Source organism: Crocuta crocuta, unplaced genomic scaffold (genome assembly GCF_008692635.1).
Source record: "Crocuta crocuta isolate KB4526 unplaced genomic scaffold, BGI_CrCroc_1.0 scaffold251, whole genome shotgun sequence".
In the NCBI taxonomy this organism is placed as follows: domain Eukaryota; kingdom Metazoa; phylum Chordata; class Mammalia; order Carnivora; family Hyaenidae; genus Crocuta; species Crocuta crocuta.
Window position 1 is genome coordinate 2855 of NW_027527809.1, and position 21312 is coordinate 24166.

Consider the following 21312-nt stretch of genomic DNA (forward strand, 5'->3'; position numbering starts at 1 on the left):
TCACACTTGTGGTCCAGTTCTGAGTTCTCTATTCTATTCCATTGGGATATGTGTCTGTTTTTGTGCCAATACCATACTGTCTTGATGATTACAGCTTTGTAGTAGAGGCTAAAGTCTGGGAATGTAATGCCTCCTGTTTTGGTTTTCTTCTTCAATATTACTTTGGCTATTCGGGGTCTTTTGTGGTTCCATACAAGTTTTAGGATAGTTTGTTCTAGCTTTGGGAAGAATGTTGGTGCTACTTTGACTGGGATTGTATTGAATATGCAGATTGCTTTGGGTAGTAATGACATTTTAACAATATTTATTCTTCCGATTCATGAACATGGAATGTTTTTCCATTTCTTTGTGCCTTCTTCAATTTCCTTCATAAGTTTTCTATAGTTTTCATCATACAGATCTCCTAAATCTTTGGTTAGGTTTATTCCTAGGTATTTTATGGTTTTTTTGTGCAATTATGAATGGGATCAGTTTCTTGATTTCTCTTTCTGTTGCTTCATTGTTGGTGTATAAAAATGCAACCGATTTCTGTACATTGATTTTGTACCCTGAAACTTTGCTGAATTCATGGATCAGTTCTAGTAGGCTTTTGGTGGAGTCTGTCAGGTTTTCTACGTAGGGTATCATATCATCTGCAAAAAGTGAAAGTTTGACTTCCTCTTTGCCAATTCTGATGCCTTTTATTTCCTTTTGTTGTCTGATTGCTGACACTAGGACTTCCAGCACTGTGCTTAACAACAGTGGTGAGAGTGGACACCCCTGTCGTGTTCCTGATTTCAGGGGGAAAGCTCTCAGTTTTTCCCAATTGAGGATGATGTTAGCTGAGGGCTTCTCCTAGTTTTTATGATGTTTAAGTAAGTTCCTTCTATCCCTACCTTCTCAAGCGTCTTTATTAAGAAGGGATGTTGTGAATACACATTTTTTAGAAGAAGATATTCAAGTGGCCAAAAAGTGCATGAAAAGCCCTGCACATCAATAAACACCAGGGAAATGCAGACCAAAACCACAGGAGATATCACTCACACCTGTCGGACTGGCTGGCTATTATAAAAAAGACAAGCAATAACAAGTGCTGGTGGAGTTTAGAAAAAAGAGAACACTTGTACACAGTTGATTGGAATGGAAAACAGTATGGAGTTTCCTCAAAAATGGAAAATAGAATTACCATATGATCCAGCAATTCCACTTCTGGGTATACATCCAAAGAAAATGGAAAATAGAACTATGATACAATGCAGCAATTCCACCTCTGGGTATATATCCAAAGAAAATGACATCTCAAAAAGATAATACACTCCTAAGTTCATTGCAGCATTATTTACAGTAGCCAAGTCATGGGAACAACCCAAGTGTACATCCACAGATGAATAAAGAAAATATGATTCACACACACACACACACACACACACACACACTGGATTATTATTTGGCCATGAGAAAGAATTCTGCCATTTGTAAACAACATGAATGAACTTTGAGGGTATTATGTTTAATAAAATAAGTCAGACATAGAAAGATAAATACTGTAAGATATCTTATACATGGAATTTTAAAAAGCCAAACCCATTGAAACAAAAAGTAGACTAGTGTTTACCAGAGGCTGGAGGTTAGGAGAAATGGGGAGATATTGCTCAGGGTACAAAGTCACAAAATGAATAAGTTATTGGGAGTTAAATACAACATGGTGGTTATAGCTAAAAATAATGTATTATATACTTAGAAGTTGTTAAGATATTAAATTTAAAAGTTCTCACCACAGAAAAAGAAAAATTGTTTCTATGTAAGATTATGGAATGTTAACTAACCTTGTTACCACAAGGTAATCATTTTGCATTATACACATATGTCAAATCATGTTGTATACATTAAAATTATACAAGATTATATGTCAATTATATCTCAATAAAGTTAAAGGTAAGAAAATCACATTATGCTGCATAGACCATAATCTAGTAACTGAATCTTATAAGTTACACTTTAAATACTCAAGGAGAAGAGGACAGACCCATGATTCTAAAATGAAAACTCCTATTGGGCTACATGATCCAAGTCTTGGTGGAAGGAGAACTAGAACTCCCTTGTCCTGCTAGGAATCAAGTTTTCACTTCCCCAGAAGCATACAAATGTGGGCAACAGTGAAAATAAAATGATTAGTAATAATAATAATAATAATAGAGGGAAAATATACCTCTGCTTCCCCTTGACTCTAATATGTAGATGTATAGACAAAAATCACCATAAACATCATTTTACATCCCTTGATGAAATTTAAAACTGTAATACTATTATGTCTCAAGAGGCTTTAGAGTTATACACCATATTGAACACACACGCACATACACATAAGGTCTCACTTCATGTATTTAAAACATCAAAGCTGGAGACAGGCTGTTAAGGGTTCAAGTTTGTTCCCTACTCCCAACTTGAGGAATTTGGGACCCTGTGAACAGTTAACTACTGTGTTGTGACTATTCATCCTAGGAGCCTGACCTCCAGTCAACCATTTGAGATGAACACACAACAAGCTGAAAAACAGAGATCCAACTTTGGTATGTTTTACAGCAAGAGTTACTTTTATGTTGCAGCCCTGCAGTCTTGGCAATCTCAATGATGCTAGCTTTTAGAAGGGACAACAGTATGTGTGATGACTGACTCCTTACAGACATGCACAGGTCATACATATTCCATCAGTCCTTTCTATCTTATCCCACTTTTCTTTCCCTCTAAAATATTCATAGTAATCACTCTGGTTCACTCAAGATGGTGTGAAAGAAACATAGTTGAAAGATAAGGTTGTAATGTGCTCTGAGATCACTAAAAATACATTTGCTATAGATCAGTTCCAGGGATAACACAAGGGACTGGGCACTACAGAAAGTGTAGCAATTACTTGATTCTAAGCCCAAAAGTATACTTAGACTGTGCATCTCTGCTTTTAGAATTGCTACAGCACCTGGGTAGCTCAGTTGGTTAAGTGTCCAACTTTAGCTCAGCTCATAATCTCATGGTTTGTGGGTTCATGCCCCGTGTTGGGCTTTGTGCTGACAGCTCAAAGCCTGGAGCCTGCTTCCGATTCCATCTCTCCCTCTCTCTTTGCCTCTCCCCCACTCGCCTCCCTCTGTCTTTCAAAAATGAATAAATGTTAAAAAATAAAAAATAATGGCAGAGTGTGGTCATTTTGTAAAATACTTGGAATCCTTAAACCAACTGAATGAGAATCAGATTTGGATCTGCAGAGTCTTTAGAATTAGAAATGTTCTAGCTCCAGTGTGTCAGGCAATAAGGAACCAGATATGTGCAGATTGAACAACTTCCATTGCTGACCACCCACTTAAGTTTTAGTCAACATACATTTATGGAGTACCTACTAGCACCAGGCACTATGATAAATGCAAAGATAAAGACAACATATTTCCAATGAGCTGATAGTCTTCTACAAGAAATAAAACAAATGCATAAAGATTATCATGTAAGGGAGGGATATATTTATATCTTAAGAGAAATATAAATTGAGAGGGCTTAAAAGATAAATGGAGTTTTCATCCACAGAAAGGAAAGAAAGTTTCTCAAGCTAGAGGAAACAACTCAGGAAGAGGCAGAAGAGCACAGGATTTGTTCAGACAACACTTTATAGCCCAGTGGAGGGGGGCAGCATTGGTTAGAGTTCTGTACCGAAGAGTGAGTTCCTCTAAATGATAACCTGAGACAAGAATTTGGGTTCAGACAGCTTACTTTGGAGTGATGCCAGGAAACTCAGAAGAGGGAACAGTGAAACCAACCAGGACTTGTTTTTCCCAGGAGAGAAAGCCAATGAAGGGGTGACCTTATGTTTTGCCACCATGAGCAACTGGAATATGTTCCCTCTAAAGACCTACTGAAAGACTGTGTAGAAAATGGATCAGGATTTTTCTCAACAAGAGACAAGGAAGCTGAAGTAGCTATCCACCAACTCCCTTCTCTCAATAGTTGAGGGTTACTGCTTCAGGATGTTAACTCCTTGACACTTCCAGATGAGCATGCTCCTCCAGCTAGGAAAGTCCTCAGGTAGGGAAACATGAGGGTAAGAAGCCTTTTTGGTATATCAAGATTGGTCTACTACAGGGTGAGCCACTAATTGCATCTGCCATAGAGAGTAGAGCTAAAATGCCATACTATGAACCAACACCAAAGACCTTGTATTCCATTCATTTGAATTTAAATCACTAAATATTTCAGGGTCCTAGGCATTCAGAAAGAAAATATAAAGTAAATATGGTTCCTCCCTCAGTGGGCATGCATTTCTTAAGTAAGGAGTCTGGGTTTTACTGACCAGTGTGTATTCACTTAAAATTTATGAGGAGGTGAATGACCTGACCAGACTATCAGTCTTGTAGTGGTGAGTGCCATGGACTGGCAGAGACATTTGAGGTGGGAAAGACATTAAACATTTTTTAGTTTATTTATTTTTTGAGAAAGAGACAGAGCATGAGCAGGGGCAGATAGAGAAGGAGAGAGAGAATCTCAAGTAGGCTCCTTACTGTCAGCCCCGAGACCACAGTTTGTGGGTTTGCAGAGCTCAAACCCACAAACTGTGAGATCATGACCTGAGCCAAGATCAACAGTCAGACGCTCAACTGAATGAGCCACCCAGGTGTCTCTGAGGTGGGTCTGCACTGGATTGGTGATGTTGAAGAAGGGAATGTGTGTGTGTGTGTGTGTGTGTTACTAGACAAAATAAAACTGGCAAGATGTGGCTGCTGATTGGATACAAAAGATGAAGATGAAGGATGATGAAGGAAATTCAGATGTGTAACCTTAAGGAAATGCTGGTAGCATAAACAAAACAAAAACCATCAGAAACAAAAAAAAAATCAGAGTAGTGAAAGGTATGAAGAAGAAATGTTCATTGTTTTCTTTGTTGAACATGAATTCACAATACAACTCTCTCTACACCCTGTCTTGCTCAGTATTCCAGTCACTTTCCCCAAACTAAGGCTCTGGGCTGCTGGCAGTTTATAAACTGACAGCCATTTCCAGGTCTTCCAGACCCACAGAAGCAGAGCTAGAGGTCTAAGCCATATCCATTGTCATCAGCTCGCAATAAACACCAGGCTTAAAAAAAAAAAACTGGATAGTCTCTCTTTCCGCAAAAACACAAGCCTTTTCTCACTAGTCGGGCCAATCTGGTCTGAGTGGAATGTAAGCCTTCTCCCCAAATGGAGGTTAAGACTCAAGCAAGAAGGAACACTTGGCTTTAATGACCTGGGCAATTGGGAGTCTTCCTTCTAAAGCAGTACCACAGGTGGCTCCCACATGTGCATCTGTCAACATAAAAATACTCCCAGTCCTTATCAGAACATTTATAGCATTCCCTGCTTCTATTTGAACCACAAATGCAGTTGAAAGAATTGAGAGTCCCGCCCCCGCCTTCCTTTGTGAGGTTTCTTGCTGCTTTTGGCTGGCTAGCTGGTTGGTTGGTAGGTTTGTTCATTGGTTGGCTGGTTGGTTTTCAAAAGGGAAGTAGAGAGCCACCCTCACCTGAAGTTTGGTTTAAAAACTCCACCAAGTCACCAATGGCATTAGGTGGGTGGGGGGGCAGGTATAGATTCATAGCAATTGTGGTAACTCAACTTTTTCTCTCAAGGAGGGAAGTATACCCAGGGAGTTGTGCCCCCAACTAGAGGATTTCCATGGGAAACCAAAATCACAGTGCAAGTACCCCTAGGATTTCTACCAAGGGGTAACTTAGTAGGGTAAGCCCTAAAATCAAACCACAATAACATACAACTGTTAACTAGTGATAGAGAGATTGGGAGGAAAGAGGCTAAACTGGTGAATGAGATTGGGTGAGGGGGGGTCTAACCCGAGGGAATACTTACCAGTTGAGGAAAGCTCCTCTGGGTACCAAAGGGATACTGAGCCCTACTTTGACCTGGCTGCCCCAGAGTCAAGTGGCCAAACCAGCTTCTTCTGTACTTTATCCACAGCCAGCTTAAATTTCTGTTAGGAGAGTTGTGATCAGAGCTAAGAGTGCCACCTACAGACACTTTACTGCTAAATATCTATTCGAAAATCTAAAGAAAGTCATTCACAATCAGTCATACAAGATCTTAGATCTTGAAGTACCACTGGCAAAGAAAATTGTGGGTGTGCGTGGGTGTGCACTAGTGGGCAGGAAGGAGTGAGTGATAGGCCAGGAGAAAAAAAATGACTGATATTCTGGGCATGAGCATGGCTGGAAAGGTACTGAGGAGAGACACTGGAGAATTCAGAAAAGAGCTTTAGAAGAGAGAATGTGCTCACCCTAACGCTGTCCTCCATCCTCCACCAAACACACTGAGTCTGAGCCCCTAGTGAGACAAATTCTCACCTCTTTCTGCCAGCATTCCAGGCACTCCGAGAAATTTGTGATAGGTAGTTATAAAACTGCTACCTCCATGTTTCTTGCTGATTTACTGAGATTTCCAGTGGCTAAGCAAAGTGACATGGTGGCTGGTCCCTTCCCCCACTTATCTCTGGTTGGTCATAGCTCTTGATGCCACCACTCCATTTGTACCACCCCATCTCAGCCTACTAGCAACTACGAATTTTCTCAAGATTTAGGATATATGAAATTTGTTCTTTTCTTAGAAGAGTACTGAACGTCAAATTGTAAAACATGAAGTAGCCTTAATATTTTTCCTCTAGTTATTTTAAAGAGTTAACATTTAAGCCAGGGGAATATATCTCTGATGGTAAAACTCTGGTTTTACCAAATAGAAAACATATTTTATAGCATGGATCCTCCTGTGAATGCTCAAGTTAATGTCATACAAAACGTGCCTATTAATGTTTAACTATATCACAAATACTAAATTAACACCTGCCTTTCTCTGTGGTATAATGGGAACTGTCAGGCATAACTGAGTTCAAAACTCAGCTCTGCTCCCCCCTCCTTTTAAGCCATGTGATTTTGGGCAAGTTATTGAATGGCTCTAAGCCTCAGTTTCCTAATCTATAAAGTGAGGGGAGAAAATACCTCCCTCACAAGATGAGTTACAGATTTAATGGCTATTACTTTTTTAAAGTAAATTCAGTATCCCACACATAGCAAGTGCCCGATGAAGTTAGTTATCCTCTTGATTCTTTTTCCAGTTCAGTAACTATTTCTGAACCAGCTTGCTTAGTGGATTTCACCATATTTCTGGTAGCTTCTTCCAATGACTCTCAGGTCATATTTCCCCTTATTAACAGAAGGTCACTACGTTAATTAAACACTTTCTCATGCTTGTCAGTGACATCTTAATTTAAATGCAAAATCTCCCCACTTCAAAAGCCTTGTTGTAAAACAAATGAAAGGAAATTGTACTCCTCTGATCAGAGGACCACCATTCAACAGGTACCAGCTTTTCTTAATGAAAAGTACCAAGACAGTGCATAGAAAGAAAAATATTTGCCAGAACTCTAAAACATACAATAGGGGCTAAGGGGAAAGTGAGTTATAATCCCATTGTTAATTCTTTTCCCCTTTATCCCTTTTTATTTCTCCTGAGAGTAGAGTTCATTTTCTTGGCTCCCAGTACAATGACACCATAGTGGACGCATGCATATTTTTAGAAGTGCTGTATTGTTGACCTCATACATGTGCTGCTTTTAATCATCCAAGTCATGCCTGGGTGATGGGCCTAACACAATAGGGAGGCAACGACTAGACAAATAGGTCATTTCCTGAAATGTGCACGAACATAATCAAGCAGGGGAATTATCCAAAATTCCATTATGTGCACTATACTTATCTTCTTGATTCCGGAATGAGGGGACATTCCTCAGTTTATTTCCCACCGAACTGACCCTTTATTTCTCTCCCCCTACTCCTTTCAAAATCGAAATGAGAGTGATTTCAACCCCCCAGTGAAGTCAGACCATCCATGTTGCTACATGCAGATTTGAGGGACGATGTGGGAGAGGAAATGAGGGTGTTCTATCCTCAGAAGCTGACTCTCAGAGAGAGCAGGTAAGAAGAAGGTGGGATAAAAGGAGGAAGCACAAGTTTCCCTGACTCAAAGTTAGATCCCATTGTTCTGATCACACAAGTGTGACTGAAAATAGCAAAGTGTAACCCTTGCTGCTTTCTGTAAAGACCTTTACCTTCTGCCCTTAAGAGGGCAGTTGAGGTCAGAAGGAGATGAGGGTGGAATCATCAAATTTGATTCAGATTCCAAGGAGAGATCTGATGATGGAGTTGCTGCGTGGAATGGCAGCATGCTGCTTCAGAGCTACAAGCCTCTGGCATTGCAGCAGCCAACACAAGGCACCACCAACATGCTTACCCTCCCAATCTTCAGATATGATCCCTGGAAGACACGAAAAGGAGGAATTGATAGCTTACCTGTGGAATGTGGATTCACAAAATGTTTGAGATTGAAACTAAACTACTCTGAGATCAACGATAACCTCACAGACATAAAGTCCCCAGCTAATGTTCTACACATTCATCTGTTGAGAGCTGAGCATATATTTCCTCCTAGAAACAGTGTCATTTGTATGGTTAATTGCAGCCCAGCCTTCATAATCCATGCTCAGTCTTGAGAAGCAGGAACAGCATCAAGACTCACTGATCTCCAGCTGGGATATTCCCTGTCCCCATTGGAGCAAGCCGCAAAGTACCAGGGACTCCAGAGTTACGGGATACACGTGGGTGTCTTCCCTGAATCAATTGTACTTGATGATAAGTCATTTCAAACATGATGTGTAGATGAGTTTTGGGGATTCAAAGCTAAATTCACATGAATCTTAAAATATAACCCAGATGTGCACAGAAACTATAAATGGAAGTTAACTCAGTGATTACTTTATATAAATTTGTATTGTTTGAGCTTCCTTTTTTCCAAGAGCCATGCCTACATGTATCTGGGGAGGAAATGCATTTTTAAATCAATAAAGTGTGGACACTTAAGAAATCTCTTACAGAACAAATTCAGGCTGTATCCCCAGATACAGTTGCTTCATCGTCTCTCCCCCAACACTGAAGTCTTTCCCGGGCAAACCTGAAAAACACAGAGATGGAAAGATCCCTGGGCTGGACCAGAGACTTAGGAGACCTATGTTCAAGGTCAGCTTCACCGCAATACCATGTGATACTGGGCATACTATTTCTGATTGCTCATTCATCTAGTAAAAATTTACTGAACACTTACAATATGCTGAGTTCTGTGATCTAGGATGTTTCTCTTCCATAAAACGAGGATAGTAATATAGCATATAATATTATTAAGGTCAAGTAAAATACTATAAATAAAAGCCCTCCATAACTACAACTTTACACAAATATAGGATTTTTTTTAATGTTTTATTTATTTCTAGGAGAGATAGACAACGTGAGCAGGGGAGGGTCAGAGAGAGAGGGAGTCACAGACTGAAACAGGCTCCAGGCTCTGAGCTGGCAGTCAGCACACAGCCCGACGCGGGGCTCGAACCCACGAACCACGAGATCATGACCTAAGCGAAAGTCGGACGCTTAACCGACTAAGCCACCCAGGCGCCCCCAAATATAGGATATTTTGCAATATGAGGCACTTTATGGGTTAAGAAGAACTTCCTGAGTTATTCTTTGAGCCTGACCATTATCTATAGTCTATGCAGAGCACACTATGTTAGAGCACCAGGGAACATACCTCCGTCTCCCTGTTTTTTCTTCTTTCTGTTCCATATGACCTATGGAGGTGTCCAGCCAAGAATGGAATGAGGACACATCCTAACTTTCTCTTTCCCATTCAAACCCAATAGCTACTAATCAACTTCGAGGAACAAAAAAGAGAATATATCAGTTCAAAGGATGCTTCTGATCTTCTAGGGCTCCATGATGAATCCATTACTCTTACAATATATCACAAAACAAATCTTCACATGGAAAGATTCATGTGTCAGGTGACTGCAGTGATGAGCAACTCTGAGAACAGAGAAGCTAAAACATACAGAAATGGAAATCTTTTTCAGTGAGTGTGTCATTGCTTTCTGAAGATAAGACTCTTGAAAGGGAGTTCCCTGTCAGCTCTGGTCCACATCCCAGGATGAATGCAAAGTGTACAGTCTTCCAAAGGAGCTCAGCTTTGGGGGTTGAGTTTTCAAAATGCATAAGAAAGACCAGTATGCAAGGAGAGTAAAAAAGAAAAAGAAGCAGTAAAGCAGTCCCCAAACTAAACAAAATAACTGTTTTCATCTCAAGAAAAGCTTTTTCAGAAACTGGAGGCTAGAGCCACTGGAGAAGCCAATTGTAAAGGAAGGGAATGCCAGCGATACTTCTGGTTGAAATCCACTTTTAAAAAGGGCTGAATGCAGATAATCTCCTCTCAGGCCATAGAAAATCACAGAGCCTTTTAATTTCTTGGTTTTTCAGTCTTTAGAAGGTTGTAGACTAATGAAAAAAAAATAGCTTTGAAAAAAGCATCTGAAAGTAAAGGAACCAATGTCACGGTTAAGTTCATTCAAAAGAGAATAAAAATTAGACTTTCCTGACCACATGGCCACAAACACAAGCCCTTTTCTCAAATGAACTCATGTATTAAGTACCTGCTATGTATGAAACACTGGAAAGGTGCTCAGGGAATTGAAATGAGATAGATAACTCCTGAGCTATGTTTGCTCACTATGTACTAGGAAACAAATCCTATTGAAAAAGCTTTGCAGAAAGAAGGGAGTCTATGTTAAGAGTTATCAAAGCATGCTCTGGAAGTACATAAGAGACAGACATAATTCTGAGAGACTATCAAAGAGAGCAACTTGAAGGAGAAATATTTTAAGATAATAAAATTAGAGAATAATATAAGTTGATGGGTGCAGAAGATAGTAATTTCATGACTAAAACAAGTAACAATTGGCCAAAATGCCCAACCACAAAAGAAGGAGGAGAGGGAGACAGAGAGGGGCAGGGGAAGGGGAGAAGGGCAAGGTGAAGGAGAAGAAGAACAAAAGAAAAAGGGGGCAAAGGGTAGAAGGGGAAGGAGGAGGGGGAAGAAGAGTAGGAGGAGGAGAAGAAAGAGAAGACAGGAGAAGATGAAGGAGGAGGTGGAACAGAGAGAAGGGGAGGCAATGGAGGGTGAAAAAAATAGATTAGCAAAATATGCTTGCACCAACCTTATGTAATACATATCTCCCCAATTTCCTTTAGGTTACTAGCCAATTTAGGGAGAGGATTAGCAGATGCTATTAGTTGTCTCTCCAACATCTATCCTCTTCCTTCCTGTTTTATTCAAGTTTTTATTAAGACGGGGTGCCCCATCCAGAGCCACAGGGGTGGATTCTGATTGGTCCAGCCTTTCATGTAGCCTCAGCCCTTCCCTGACTAGCTGGTTTGTTCAGGAATGAACATGTGACACATTTCTGGCCAATGACACTGCAGGACTTGGAGCAAGGGAAGAGACCATATTTTTCTTCTCTCTCTGAATATCATCTTGTCTCAATGTCATGCCTGGAGCTGCTGACAGAAGGGAAATAGAAGGAGGCTGACTCTCAACAACTGGGCTAATGAACTAATCAGTCCTGGGGTCCCTGTCTCTCCACTTCATGCTGCATGAGAAAATAAATGCCCTTACCACTTCGGCAAGCTGCTTCATGCTTCTGTTACTTGTACTGAGGGAATCCTAACTGATACCAGAAGATATCATATCTTTGGTCTACTATGGCTGGGAAATAGACGCAGACATGGCATTCTAGGAGATGCTTCACTGTCACCAGGGTTTGCAAGGCATAAATGCAGTAAAGCTTTCCTATAAAACTTCTCACGTGGAACACCTGGGTGGCTCAGTCAGCTGAGCATCTGACTTCGGCTCAGGCTCTGTGCTGACAGCTCAGAGCCTGGATCTTGCTTCAGATTCTGTGTCTCCCTCTCTCTTTCTCTCTGCCTCTCCCCAGCTCGTGCTCTCTGTGTGTGTGTGTGAAAAATAAATTAAAAAAAAAACTTTGTTAAAATTTCTCACTATAGCCCAAATTCGGTTTTGGGCATTTAATAGACAAACAAACTTGCACATATAGGAGAATTAGGAGGAACTTAACGGAGGACCATGGGGGAGAAGAAGGGGAAAAATAGTGGGGGAGAGGGAGAGTGGCAAACCATGAGAGAATCTTGAATGCTGAGAACAAACGGAGAACTGATGGGTGTTGGGGGGGGGGGAGATGGGCATGGAGGAAGGCACTTGTGGGGATGAGCACTAGGTGTTATATGGAAACCAACTTGAAAGTAAATTGTTTGTAAAAAAAAAAATCTTGAGATCAGATCATACAAGTATCCCAAGTTGGTTCTTTTTAAGACCTAGAATTTTATTTTTTAAATTTTTTTAAGATTGTGAATTTTAGAATTAGGTTAATTTTAAATAAATAAAATTGGATTGTTTGTTTTAAAAAAATAGATAAACAAACTAAGATTCAGAAAGATTAAATGACCTTTCTCATAAATGTTTATTTATGAGAGAAAGACAAAGCACAAGCCAGGGAGGGGCAGAGAAAGAGGAAGACACAGAATTCAAAGCAGGCTACCGGCTCTGATCTATCAGCACAGAGCCTGATGTGGGGCTCTAACCCACGAGCTGTGAGATCATGACCTGAGTGAAAGTTGGCCACTTAGCCAACTGAGCCACACAGGTGCCTCTATAAAATAACCTTTGTAAGGTTGATGTTGATGGGACCTGGACTTTGGCTTCTCTTCCCTAAAAAAACCAGGAACATAAGAATATAAATATGAACATATTTAAACATATTTAATTGAATTTATATTGTTTTGCAAATATATTTAATAATTATTATTAATATATTTAATTAAATACAAGTATAAATTATAAGAGACTCAGGCCATGGGGAGTTCTTACACACAAGAAGCCAGAGGTGAAGTATATTAGAACAAAATATGAGAGATGCAGCAGAAAACTTTGAGGGAAGGGTTTTACTCTTGGATTGTCTGATATGTAATACAGAAAATAATTTCCACCATACCATATTCAGTAGAGTTCAACAAGCTTTTTGTTTTTAAGCTTCTATGATGTAGAAAGAACCCTTAAAGGATACACTGAAGTGAGAGCAGGGAGGAGACCCCAGGAAGACAGAACAGTCTATGCCTCCATGACATAGCTGGGTGCAGGGGCACCTCTCTTACTGGGGCACTGGATTCAGCAGATGCCAAGGACAAAGCACAAAAAGCAAGCACAACAAAACTACTGTTGGTTAAGGCTCAGTGTTGCCATGAACAGCCAGCTAAGGAGTTTGGGCTCTTTCCTAGAAGTCCACGGTCTTCAAATTTTTCTGCTCATATACCCATTAAAATAACTAAAAATGTCTGTGCCTCATGTCTGCAATTCAGTTTGAACTCATAGAAACACAAGGTGGACAGATGGATGCATAGATGTATGGCTAGATATGTGGTAAGGTAAATATATTAAAAGTTTATAGAATCTAAGAGTTGCATATACTGTAGTTACATATAAGTCCTTGAACTTCTCTGTATGTTTAAAATTTGTCAGAATAAAAATTGGGGGAGAGAAAAAGCTGTGTTACCCCTCACACATATTTAAACTTTTTCACTGTAGGTTTATTTTTTTTAATAAAAGGACACATAAAATGTTAAACATTTTATAAAATGAGATAAGATGAGAATTGACTGTTTATTAAACAAATATTGTATTTTATGATTTGATAAATATATTTTAATTATCCTGTTGATAAAGCACACTAAATCTGAGAGAAATCATGTAACATATGTATCCTTAGTTTGTATACAATTATGTGGGAAAATGTGATAGCCCCCATGCATTCCAGTTACATTCAAAAAAATTGGCATCGTTAACCTTTTATTGTTTCAGCTGACAGATCAAGATATGGTGATTAACCACTAAAGAAAGTTTTTTCTGAGAGAGGGCAAGATGGCGGAGAAGTAAGGAGCTCCGTACTTGCACTCGTGCCCATACATCACACAGAAAAGATCTGAAGCCATTGGAAACCTTACAAAACCTGAGAGATTGGGAGAAAAAAGATGCAGAATCCACTGAGAGAGCTTTCTAACGTGAGTGCGAACCGGGGAAGATAAAATCGGGCCGGGATCGGAGACTCCAGGGTGGGAGGCGATCCCCCTCTACCCTCTACGGGGAGTGAGAGGGGAAAAGGAGAGAGTCCGAAACAGAAAAACCTCCGCACGGGGGAGAAAAACCTCCGCTCGGTGCAAAGAAAGACTGTACTTGCCAAATACCTGCACACCAGGTCCCCTCGCGCCAACTGGTCCTGGGGGGCGCTGAGCACACAAACTGCTTCTTTGTGCTGGCTCCTGGAGGCTAGACTTCAGAGTGGTGGCGCGCCTGCCGCCATTGTAGCNTGAGGACTGATGGATGTGGGGGGAGGGGGGATGGGCATGGAGGAGGACACCTGTGGGGATGAGCACTGAGTGTTATGTGGAAACTAATTTGACAATAAACTATATGTAAAAAATAAATAAATAAATAAATAAAATAAAATAAAAAAAGAAAGTTTTTTCTAAAAACCAATATTTCAATTTATCCCTTTATTTGATATTCAGAGGTTTTTATATCCAAAGCAAGATTTAGGATAGGTAAAAAGCCTATCTTTCATAGGGGGGTAGAAGAATCTTGTGATTACAGGCTCTTTCAGAGAGCAAAGACCTGGAAGTTGATTTTTTTTAAATCCATCTATACACATGTATACCTTGGAGAGTCTCTGTAGCCCCGTTGGGAGACGTCTCTAGGTGAGAAGCTATCACCTATAAGATGTGCTGAGAAAGGACAGGATCGGTTTTAGACCATGACTCTGAAATGAGTGTGGAAGACAGATTTATGGGGTCAAGAGTGGAGGGCTCAGGGATACCAGCTAAGATGATATTGCAGTCACTGGGATCTGAAACAGGAGAGAGATTTTGGAGCAGGAACTGGGGAAAGAATTTTAGAAATACTTTCAAAGGGCAGTGCTCAGCTGGATTGATGACTGACCAGATGCAGCGAGAAAAGAAAAGAAAAAATGAAGAGTGACCATTTGACCCATTATGGTAAAATAGTCTATGTGTACAGTCTTGTAAGGGTTACACATGGTACAACATTGCAAAACTTTCTACAACCATTGTTTGTAGATTTTTTCAGGTATATTAAAATGTGATATTTCAACCTAGAGAGAATATCCTCAGTGCTGTGGCCTTCATCTCAAGGGACCACATATCCTAAAGCTTACTGGGTCATGGCAGTGCCTATCTAGTACCAGGCTACAGTCAAGGTAATTAGAAGAATATGGAATGAGGACTAGGGAAAACAGAATATAGTTCCAGCTCTACCTCTACTCCTCCCTGTGTGACTTCAGAGAAGTCACTTAACCTCTTTGACCTTCACTTATATCATCCAGAAAGCAGAAGATGTCAACAAGATGATCTGCAAAGTCCCTTGCCTCCCTAACCTTATTATAAGGCTCAAAAATCAATGGACTCTGGACAAGCCAACTCCATAAAAGTAGTGAGAGAGTTAAGAGTTGAGTGAAGAATTTGACAGATCATGAAGATGAATTAGCTGCAGGGAGAGTCAATAGGTGTAAATTGCTGTAGGCTTGGGGGCTTTCTGCAGCCCCTAGTCAGCACCTGGAGGAAGAAGGTGCTAATGATACTATGGGGACAGAACTGCTGATAGTTATGAAGCAGCAGGCAGTGGAAAACCCAAATTTACACTAATATAATCTGAATCGGTGCCAATATCAGCCCAAGGAAGATCCTCGGGGGTAGGTGACAGCACTCTGAGAATGATGGCTAATAGTAATGCATGAAGTCAGGCTAACATATGTATTTCTTTTTTCTTTAAAAAGACCCCACATATTAACAGGAGCATTTTCCTAGATAAAGAAAATTGATCATTATTTCCAATAGTCTATAAACAGATGGACCTAAATTCTTTTTAGGCAAATGAAAGAAAGAGCAGTGGTACAGGTCTTTCACATTCTCTATCCAAGTTACCATTTGGATCCAAGGTGAGTTATCTGAAACAAAGCAAAAGAAAAGCTGGGTTATGAAATGGAAGGGAAACAGAAGAACAGGGCCAGTAAACTGAGGCTGGAATCCCAGGTTCCTGAAGAATAGTTTAATTAGGACTGGTTCCTCTCAGTAAAGAATCCCTGAATTCAGAGTAAAAGAGCAAGAAAACCCAATCTTTTGACTCCACTTGGGGTCGACAGAGCACTCTACTTTTTTAAGATCTGTGATCTATCTCACTTTAGCAAAATCCTGTGATCTGCAACCTAACTAATTCCATTTCTAAGCAGATATTGCATGTGAATTTGCTTAGGAAAAAGAGAAGTACTATATTTTTCTAAGTGGATTTTGCTATTATTATATCCATTCACCCTGCCTGGAGCCCTTTGGACCAGCATCAACACCATTCCAAACACCCCACACATTCCATTGTCACTAGAATGTTTCCTCCTCCCTGTCCAAGTCTCTCTACCTAAACCAAGTTTATCCTTCAAATCTCATTCTTTCATTGAAGCCACCAGCTCCCACTCCATTTCTAAGCTCCTTTATTCTTATGAACCATAATTAATATTTTAGAATGTGATTTTCCTAATTGTTTTCATTCTTTTTAAAAGTCTTTTTATTTATTTTTTGAGAGAGAGAGAGCACTTGAGTGCATGAGTGCAAAAAATGGGGAGGGGCAGAGAGAGACTCCCAAGCAGGCTCCACCAATCCCAAGCAGGTTCCACCAAGTGTGGAGCTAACTTGGTGCTTGAACCCATGAATGACCATGAGATCATAACCTGAGCTGAAATCAAGACTCAGATGTTTAACCTTAATGGACTGAGACACCAGGTGCTCCTAATTGTTTTCAGTCTTAACAAAACAGTTTTATGATTGTTTACATTCTTGCAGCTGAGGGACATCTCCTATCTTTTTTTTTTTTAATCCCCTGCAATCCAAAGAACTGTTTGAGGCACTTGCCACTAATACTCTAACACAGCCTGTTTCCCAGGACTCCAGAGTGGCAGGCTTATCCCTCCCATCCTTCATCCAGAAGCAAGTGTGGATGTTGTGGTCTCAGAAACAGAAGTGATTTGCCCCAGTATCAACCTGCCCTACACCAGGCCTGGTAGTGTCCTAACCTCAACTTCTAGCATCTCATATGCTTCTCAGAGGCAGTCTCTCAGAAGTTCCTCCTGTGAAAGCACAGGAGACTGAGCAAGACTCCAGTGTGGGGGAAGATGGAATGTCATGGAGGAAAAGAGGAAAAAGATGGTGACTGAGAGCATGGAGACTAAGACATGTTCCCCCCGTGGAATGAGGAAGCATGAATCCTACAGAGCAAGGACAGTCTGCAAGGCAGCTGGAAAAGTGCCCATGAATGAAGGCACCTCGATGAGAGGACGGATCACAGTTTGAACATTAGAAAAATGGGAAAGTAGAAAAAACAAAAACTCAAGCATCAGGAATTTAAGCACAGTTACCAGAAAACCCAACTAATCCTCAGTCATCGCAAGTGAAGTCACGTTAAAAGTACCAGAATATGATAGAGTGGGGGTGGGAGAAGCCAATTTTCCAGAATCGTATTATCAATCACTTAGTTCATCTGGAAAATGTGTGTTTTTCATTGATTAAAAAATAAACACAATCTTGTGTCAGCAATGCCTCCAAACTATGTGTGAGAAAACTACATAGCCCATTTGTTATAAGACATATTCTCCTGAATATGATGCATAGCAAGTAAAAAGGGCTACAGAACTCATAATAACTCATTATATATTATATAACTCATAATAACTTAATAGCCAACATGTATGTGAAGCCAACAGGCACTGCTGTCAGCCATTTACAAATATTAACCATTACCCTCACTTTATAAATGAGGAATCTCCAGCATGGGCAAAGTAAACATCTTTCCTAAGGTCACCCAGTTGCTAAGTGGTGGAAGTGAGATTTGAACCAGCATGTCTGGCTCTACAGTCCTTGGTCTAAGCTTTTCCTCCCACCCCTGTGTCATTCTGCCTTTTAAGGGAATATGGGCCTCCACTGACTCCTTCTTTTTAACACAGTGATGATAACAGCACCCACAGCTTATCTGTAATTTTATACCCTCCACCCCAAAACCTAGCATTCAGAACCTAGTTCCCTGGATCATCCCAGTCTGGAACTCCTTAGTTACCCTATGTCCTACTCCCAAAAAGCAAAATCTGAAGAAATGAATATTTATAGGTTTTTTGGTATCGTGTAGTNTGGGCTGCCACAATCTTTCAGCATCTCAGAGAAGCAAGGATCCTCTTCCTGGCTGACATGCCAAAACCTCAGCATCTGTTCATTGATCTGCTGCTGACCATGAACAAGTAAATGAAAATGTTAAAGTTTTCAAAAACCCAATTTTAAATGCTTTGTCATATCCACAAATTGGGGATAAATAGAACTTACATTCAAATTTTGGCTTTATTTTTATACATAGATATTGTGAAAATATGGGTTTTCCTGATGTTCAAAAATTAAAAAAACATCCTCCCAGACTATTGGAATTTCAGAAGGCAATGCCTTGACTTCACCATTGCTACTTTTCTGCACTTGCAAACACTGGTGGCTTCCTTCACTTGTCCTTTGCCAGCATCTCCTCATGTCCACACTGTTCCTTCCTTCCTTCTTTCCCAGACTGGAGGTAGCCAGAGCTGACCAAGTGCCCCTGGGTTATTCTCCCTTGCCTTAGTATACATGGCTTTACTTCAGGTGGGTGAACATAGCCACTGAGTCTATGTCATTTACTCTCCTGAAACATAAAATAGACTCTACTGGATGAAGGGTAAAAATATGCTTTTGAAGAAGGAGTCAGTGGAGGCCCATATTTACAGGACATTTAGTGCTGCCACTTTATGGGGAAAATTAGTCTTTTATGCTTTCAGTAATGATTCCCTAGGCCCTCTTTTCAAACCACCATGCTCATAAATTCCTTGTTTTTATAGCAGGGGAAAAATGTGCTAAAGTGTGCTCTTCCTCACTCACACCAGCATCATCTGGTAGAAGATGAAGAGGCATCCTGGGAAGAAGATAGCCTGCCTGGCCAGGGTCACAATGCCAGCAGGCTGCCAGGCCCTCCCTGGATACTTCTTCCAAGGGGCAGTGCTGTATAACTGAGGGAACCCATTTGGACAGCATGCATTTCTTAGAAACACAGCTGGATCTCTAAAGAAAAAAAGTCCAGGCATTGGACAAAGAAAGCCAGCTCAGGCTCTCTGGGCTTTGCTGGGGTTGAATGATGGTAGCCAGATGCTGCTTGAAGAGGGCCCCTCATGCAGAGCATCTGGCCTCTGTACATCCCGTTTCTAAGTGAGCCACAAAGAACTGCTTTGAAACCTGGAGAAGGTTCTCAGATAAATCCAGCTACGGCTTGTGTCACCCCCATCCCCTCCACCCCCCGTCAGGATATGCTTTGCAGGACCAGAGTGCTTCCTGGTTCCATGCCCAGCAGCCTGGGCTCCCTTTCCCCCTGGGTCAGCAATACTATCTGAGCAAATTCTACCACCTCACCCAAACTTAGTCGTTTTAGACTACCAAGACATGACTCAAAGATACCAGCAAGAGAAAATAAAAGCAAGATTGCTTATGATTAAAAGTAAATCACTTCCCATTATTTAAAGGGAGGAGAGGGCAGTGTTCAGTGGGAGGCCACTGAATTCTTTCTTATCGCCAGCCTTGTGCTTTCAGGCTAATATGATTAATACTAAGGTTACAGATATGGGAGGTGGTGTTGCCTAAGAATCATTGATTGCTCTTCTCAGAGATTATTAAAATATTCTAATCACATGGCATTCTTGCCAAACTCTAGGTTTGGATTCCATGAGTCAGAGGTAAGATTAAAGATCCTGCATTTCTGATAAGCTCCAGGAGCAGCTGGTGTTCCAAGCCCAGGGATCCTCCTTTGAGGAGAGAAGTCTTGGGTTGAGAGCTCTGGCTTTGGAGTTGGACAGACTCAGGTTACTTATTGTCCTCAAGATATTGCATAAATTCTTTAAGTTCTGAGCCTATTTTTTTACATAAAAGTAAATCAAATAGTAATAATACTTGTCTATTCTTCTTCCCAAAGTTGATATGAGATTCAAACAGCTCTGGAAGCTCTAAAATGCTTATACAAATGTTAGCTATTAGCAAAAAAATGTTAGTTATTAGTAGTACATACTGTTTTATGTAATGAGTTACTCCCAGATTTTGTTTAGCAATAGAAAGAAATGCCTTTTGAAACATACCGCAGAGATAGAATAGATGAGGAAGAAATTCCAAAAGACTGTTTTTCTTCCATTGTCCCCTCAAAGGCCAGTGATAGAACAAGCAGAGACAAATCACCTGTCCTGTTTTTAGAGAATTCTTGTAGAAGAAGATTCTACTACATTTCTTCATCGGCTGTTTAATCTCAAGTAGAAGGAACCTTTTTTTGGTTGGGTATTACTGTGTGTCCATGATCCCTATAACTGGTTTATTCAATAAAATCATCAGTTGTATCTTGAATTTGGTGGTGACTAAACATAATGGTAAATGGGTTGCATTTTTCCTAATCTCATTCAGTATGTTCTATTCAATTAAGGAGAAAAAACATGGGTCTTAGGGTCACATACATCAAGTTGAAAGCTAGATTCTACTGCTTATTAATTGTGTTGACCCTAAACAAATTGATTGACTTCTCTGAGTCTCAATTTGCTCATCTGTGAAATAGGACTAAGAATTTGTATCACATAATATTTGGGGGGAATATTTGAAGAAATAATATGTAAAGTTCCTGAAACCTAAAAGATGGCCAGTAAATATTAGATTCCTCCCCTTTGTTCTGATTCTGTACCAGAAAATGAAAAATAAGTTATCAATTTCTTCAGTTGTTAAGCATTAGACAACTTTAAAAATACTTTATATGTATCAAGAACTTCACTAAGCACTTTAAAAGGATTCTCTCTTCTACTCACAAAGATTTTACTATTATTTTCCCATGTTACAGATGAGAAATCGAGGGTGTAGAGAAGTTTCTTAGTCCAGTCCTCACAGCTGATAAGTGGCAATTGCCAGGATACAAGGTCCACAGGAAGCTAACTCTAAGACCCTCACCTTTATCCATGCACACCTGACTCCTAGCCTCCCCCTCAAAATAACCCTTCACATGGAGATGGCTCATAATTCACTATTGGCCCTCTCTTTTTCCCACTCTCAAGGTGCTCTTACAACTGTCTAGCATCCAAGCTGATATAAAAGATGTTACATTTTGTAATCTATCCTATAGAGTGCTGTCTGCCGTTAATACACTTTGTGATAGAGCCACAGATTAAAGGACCTTACAACAAGGCAGATAAAATAACATCTCTGGAAAGCCCAGAAATGAC